This window comes from Scylla paramamosain, chromosome 33 (genome assembly GCF_035594125.1).
Source record: "Scylla paramamosain isolate STU-SP2022 chromosome 33, ASM3559412v1, whole genome shotgun sequence".
Taxonomy (NCBI): Eukaryota; Metazoa; Arthropoda; class Malacostraca; order Decapoda; family Portunidae; genus Scylla; species Scylla paramamosain.
In genome coordinates, this window is record NC_087183.1 from 2,802,501 (window position 1) to 2,810,000 (window position 7,500).

Consider the following 7,500-nt stretch of genomic DNA (forward strand, 5'->3'; position numbering starts at 1 on the left):
TTTATTTTCTTCCTGTGTTTTCTTATTAACATAATAGTAACATTATTATATATATATATATATATATATATATATATATATATATATATATATATATATATATATATATATATATATATATATATATATATATATATATATATACAGAGAGAGAGAGAGAGAGAGAGAGAGAGAGAGAGAGAGAGAGAGAGTGGCGTGGGGAGAGAGCTTGGGAGTGTCTCATGGGAAACTTTTGCCTTTATCCGGAGCTTAATCCCCTTAATCCCTCAATCCCCTTCATTCTCAGCTAGTGAACGGACGTGCTCCTTGACCGCTCCTTCACTACCCCAACCATACTTGCCTAGGTGTCCACTGGCTGCACCGGGTGTATTTATTGACATAATAAGTACTTGAACTGAGTACAGTGCTTGCATTGACAGTGACTACAAGTATATTGTAAGCACAAGCACTCCAACATACCATAAAGTGCAAAACATAACAAAGGAAAAACAAAGACAGTTCGTGAAACTACCAGTTAACAAGAGGTCATGATGCCTTCTACACGCGGCAACTCCAACCGTCGTTCCCTGGACCAACAGCAACAACAACAACAACAGCGACAACAGCAACATCATCAGCAACAGACGAAACAACAGGAACAACAACGGGGGCAACAGCTGCAACGGCAGGCACCACAGCCCCAGTTGCTAGGTGCCAATAGTGACCCAAATATGGAAAATCTGGCAAATCTAGACGAGTGTGAACTGACCCAGTTGACTGACTCGCTGTCGGAGGAGTCTAAAGTGCTCGTTAAGGTTCTGACACGTATGATCTCTATGAAAATCAAGGATGAAATTAAAGGCTTAAAAGATAAACTTGAAGAAAAAGACTCCCAGATAGAAAGTCTAAAGGAAGATATCTCCCAATTGAATGAAAAAATACAGATACTGGAAACAAACATCGATAGTGTCGACCAGTACGAACGGCGTGACACCATTATAGTGAGTGGTCCTGTGCTACCGGAAGAAAATCCAGCAGAAAACGCCGCCAACATCATCACATCTATGTTTAAAGACCATCTAAAAGTGAACATCAGTTACAGTGACATAAACATAGCCCACAGAATTGGATCAGTGAACACACAACGCAAACGACCTATCATAGTGAAGCTCACGAATCGATCCCTAAAACACGACCTCATAGGAGCCTGCATCAAAATGAAACCACAACTTTACATAAACGAAAGCCTCACGCCGAAACGACTCAGCCTCTTCAAAAACATCCTCAACATCAGACGTGAGCATAGGGACAAGTTTCAGCAGTGCCACACTAAAGATGGGAAGATAATCATCAAACTCAAGAACTCCACCGTCAGACATGAAATAATAGATGAACGGACATTGCTCGCCTTCCTGGATAAGTACCCCCAAATGAAAGACTCATACCTCTTGACAGTTAACTCTGCATAAATAAGTCACATACTATCCTCACATCAAACATACCGGCGTTCTTACTACCACTATCACAACCACCACCACCACCATTACTACTACTACTACTACTACTACTACTACTACTACTACTACTACTACTACTACTAGTACTCTACACCACCACCATTACCACCACCACAACAACAACAACGACAACTACTACCACTACTACTACTACTACTACTACTACTACCACTAATTACTCCCACTAGATCCAAATACCATACGAAAACTCCTCTACCACTATTGCCTAAATACAGCTGCAACAACAAATAACAGCAACAGCAAGTACAACAATAACAACAACAGCTGCTACTACTACTACTCATACTTTACTCTGCTAGGTGTTACTACTACTATACATTACTACTACTATTAGTATTTCTACTACAACTAATAGTGGTAATACTAATAATATTATTAGAAGCAAGTCTCTACACAAATGTGTGTATTATTGGGTATATGTATGTTTGTTTATATGCTATATGTACGGATAACAACAACAACAACAACAACAACAACAACAACGAGACCAAGAAGAACACGAACAACAAAAACAAGAACAACAAAACAAGAACAATAAAAACATGAGCAACAAAACAAGAACAACAACAACAAGTGCAAGAACAACAAGTGCAAGAACAACAAGTGCAAGAACAACAAAAACAAGAACAAAAACAACAAGAATAACAAGAACAAGAAGAACAAGAACAAGAACAATAAGAACAGGAACAACATGAACAACAAGAAAAAAAAAAGAACAACAAAAACAAGAGCAAGAAAAACAAGAACAAGAACAACAAGAAGAACAAGAACTAGAACAATAAGAATCAGGAACAACAAAAACAAGAACAACAAGAGCAAAAACAAAAACAACAAGAACAACAAGAAAAGGAACAACAAGAATAAGAACACGAAGAATAACAACAAGTACAAGAAGAATCAACAACAACTACTGCTGATACTACTACTACTACTACTACTACGACTACGACCGACTACTACTACTACTACTACTACTACTACTACTCCCATTACCATTACTGATGTTGCTGCTACTACTACCACTACTACTACTACTATACTATTCTTACTATTGCCATTATTACTATTATAACAACAGTATTATTGCTACTGTACTACTACCACCATCACTACACTACTACTACTACTACTACTACTACTACTACTACTACTACTACTACTACTACTACTACTATTACTACTACTACTACTACTACTTATATTCTTATTACCATACAATACTCCTCAACATTCGTTATTATAGGTATATATCAACATACATATTATTATTTTAACATACTCGTATTATGAAGTCACTTTGCTTGAAAACCTGTGTTGATATCCTATGATGGAATAATACTACTGTGATTTACTCATTTACATAGTAATTTACCGCTATTACCGTTTACTTATTTACTATTATGTCATTATTTATATTATCATTATCATCATCACTATTATTATTATTATTATTGATATATTAATACTACTGTATTCCTGTTGCCGTTGTTACCATTACAACAACTGCCAATACTGTTACTACAACTACCGATCAATTACTGCTATTATTATTATTATTACTACTATTGTTGTTGTTGCTATTATTATTATTATTATTATTATTATTATTATTATTATTATTATTATTATTATTATTATTATTATTACTACTATTACTACTACTGCTACTGCTACTACTACTACTACCACTAGTTTATTCTTATTGTTGTCTTACTGCTTTATTATTATCATTACTATTATATATTATTATTATTATTATTTTATTATTATTATTATTATTATTATTATTATTATTATTATTATTATTATTATTATTATTATTATTATTATTATTATTATTATTTTTACTACTACTACTACTACTACTACTAGTTTATTGCTATTGCTGTTGTCTTACTGCTTTATTATTATTATTATTATTATTATTATTATTATTATTATTATTATTATTATTATTATTATTATTATAATTATTACGATTACTTACTACTACTACTACTACTACTACTAAGTTATCTTTATTGCTGTCTTACTGCTTTATTATTATTATTACTATTATTATTATTATTATTATTATTTATTATTATTATTATTATTATTACTAGTACTACTACTACTACTACTACTACTACTAGTTTATTTTTATTCTGCTACTATTACTGCTTTTGCCATTATTATTATTATTATCATTATTATTATTATTATTATTATTATTATTATATTATCATTATTATTACTTTTATTATTATTATTATTATTATTATTATTATTATTATTATTATTATTATTATTATTATTATTACTACTATTACTATTAATACTCTTTATTCTTCTTCTTCTTCTTCTTCTTCTTCTTCTTCTTCTTCTTCTTCTTGTTCTTCTTATTATTATTATTATTATTTTTATTATCATGTATATTGCTATTGTTACTACTGTACTTAGCAGCTATTGTGTCCCACCCGGTGCAGCCGGAATCTGGTATTCATCAGATTATTCTGCATGGACCATCTTTACAATACTCTGTTTACAGATGACATGCAAAAAAATCGTGACACTAGTGACATCACCTTGCAAATTATTAATCAAATGTATGGCAATATGGATTTTGACAACTTATCAAAATACTATGACATTGTTTCTTATAACAATCTAATATCCTCACACAGCAATAACTTGAGCTTTCTCCATGTTAACTCAAGATCATTACCTAAAAACTTCGACAACATTATCGCCTTTCTACACTCTCTGTCTTCATACCCAGATATTCTAACAGTCACTGAGACTTGGCTCAATAACACTAACAAACATCTATATGAACTTTAAGGCTATCACTCATACCACCAAACAAGACTAATAAGGCCACACGGGGGAGTCTCGGTATATATATCAAACCTAATAAGATCCCAGCTAATCAATGAATGTTCATTTACTAATGATGACATAGAAATTTGTACAGTAAAAGTTTTTACAAAAACGGAGATTTATATTGTATGCTCAATATACAGGCCCCACAGTAAACACATTGGTATTGATCTGTTTAATGATGTTTTATGTACACTTTTACAAAAAAACTGTCTAAAAAATAACAAAGTAATAATTATGGGGGACCTAAATATAAATTTACTTGAGCACACCACACATGCCCCAACAAATAACTTCCTTGCTAGTCTACATGCCATAAATTTCTACCCACATATATCCAGACCAACACGGTTCCCAGATAGTGTCAATTTAGGTCAACCTTCACTATTAGACCACATATTCACTAACTTTAACAATAACTTTACAGCTGGAATAATACTTTTTCCTGTTTCAGATCATTTGCCAGTTTTTCTTAGCCTCCCCAATTCGACTATTACAAATAATTTACATAAAATAGAATTTAGAAATTTATCCAATTCAAATTAAGAAAAGTTCTCACACACGCTAAATACCCTTGACTGGCATACTCTTCTGTCTTCCAATGACGTTAACTACAACTGTACGTATTTTCTAAACAAAACCAAAGAAATCTTTAATGTATGTTTCCCACTCCAAACAAAACTAATAACAGAAAAAAGACTTTGTAATCCGTGGATCACACAAGCAATAATAAACTCAATAAAAAGAAAAAAATAACATGTATAAGGACTTTAAAATCGGAGCCATTACAGAATTAGAATTTAAACGTTTCCGCAATACATTAAATCGTTTAATCAAACATACAAAGTCATCATACTACTTAAATATATTTACGAACTTTAAAAATAATACTAAAAAAATATGGGAAACCATAAACAATTTATATAAGAAACACAAACACAACAATATAGATTACATCTCTCAAAATAATATTAAATTAACTGATCCAGTACAAATAAGTGAAGCCTTCAATAAATTTTACATTAACATTGCCCCTACCTTAGATCAACACCTGCCACCATCTACTGTTGACCCTTTAAACTTTCTCCAAGGTAATTATCCTACATCTATGGTGGTGCCTCCAATCTACCCTCAAGAAGTTATTAACACAATAAACTCAATAAAAAACAAAAAAAGTAATCCAAAGGAAATCCCACTTTCTATAATTAAAGAAAACAAAGCTAAATTTGCAATTCCATTATCTATCCTTTTTAACCAATCTATTAATTCTGGAAAGTTTCCACAATGCCTTAAACATGCTACGGTTATCCCTATTTATAAAAAAGGCTCCAAAGACGATATTGGAAACTATAGACCTATCTCCCTACTAAGTATCTTTTCTAAAATCTTTGAAAAATTAATGAAAAAACATCTCATTTGCTTCCTACAAACTAGAAATATACTAAATAATGAACAATTTGGATTCCGTCAAGGTTTAAATACTTTTAATGCTTTGAACACTTTCAGTGAACAAATATACTCATCACTAGATAAGCAAAATTCCCTATTAAGTATATATGTTGATTTCTCAAAAGCATTTGATACTGTGAGACATGATATATTAATAAAGAAATTACACTACTATGGGATAAGAGGAATTATACATGATTGGTTCTGCGACTACCTTTCCAATAGAACACAATCCACAAAATTCTCCAATTCATTTTCAAAGCCACTTCAAATTCAATATGGAGTTCCTCAAGGCAGCGTGTTAGGACCAATTCTTTTCCTCTTATATATTAACGACATAACACAAATTTTTTCTAACCTAAAAACAATTCTTTTTGCCGACGACTCAACTTTTTACATTGTTGGAAACGATCCTATTACATTGATACAAACAGCTAACATAGATCTAAAAACCTTCCACAAATGGTGTACAAGTAATAGACTAACTGTAAATCCCAGCAAAACATATTACATGCTATTTACCAATAAGCCCATAAATATACTGCCACCTCTGTTTTATCATGATAAGATTATTAATAGAACTAATCACCATAACTTACTAGGAATAACCTATGATGAAAATATGACTTTCAAACCACACATATTAAATCTCATGCTGAAATTATCCAGGATTGTTTCCCTCCTGTACCAGATTAAAGATTTAGTTCCACAATATGTACTTATAATTTTATACAATGCACATGTTTTACCACACTTACAGTACTGCATACCTATCTGGTGCAACACCTATCCAACACACCTGATACCACTCTTCAGATTGCAAAAAAAAAATAATTAGAATCATAACATTCAGTGACTATTTTGCTCATACACAACTTCTTTTCAAAGAGACAAATATATTGAAGTTATTTGATATTAATAAAGTGCAAATTGGAATTCAGATGTACAAACAAATTAAAGACACAAACAATACAGCTATAAGACATCAACATAACTATCCTACACGTGCTCGAGACAACCTCTCCATACCACTTCACCACCTAACGATATTTCAACATTCATTATCTTATACTGGCCCAAAAACATGGAATTCGATTCCAGAACACATTAGATTATTACCCACAATACTTTCATTTAAAAAAAAAATTAAGAAACATATAATTTCCACTTATTAAATTGACAATCAAACATTCATTCAATCAGGCAACACAAAACAAAATAAAATAAAATAAATAGTTATGTCACTGGTGTCACGTACATTGTAATAAAATATTGTGTATATATGCGTGTTTGCATTTGTGTATGTATATTACATATATCATTTATATGCCTATGTGTGTTATGATTTTGTGTGAATGCGTGTATGTATGGGCGGATGCATGCTAATATACATGTATGTATGGACAAAGTTAATATGTATATTTGTGTATGTAAAGATATTGCCTATGCTACTGGCAACATATGGAATGGAGTTGAGAAGATAATTTAATTATCTTATAAGTAATACTGCCCAAAAAGCCTCGGCTTTATATGGGCTATTTTGCTATTCAAAAATATATTTAATCTATGTTTTAACTCATGCAAAGTATAATAAAGTGTTTCAGATGTTTCAAGTATTTCAAGTGTTAACACTGAATGAAATGAAGAATGTATCTACTGTTTTGCGTTTTCA

General features: G+C 31.4%; 1 protein-coding gene across 3 annotated transcripts in view; it reads right to left on the reverse strand.

Annotated features, from left to right (window-relative positions):
• LOC135089534 (uncharacterized) overlaps positions 1-7,500 on the reverse strand; it is a 177,131-nt gene that overhangs the window by 21,531 nt on the left and 148,100 nt on the right. The gene's annotated exons all lie outside the window — the stretch shown is intronic.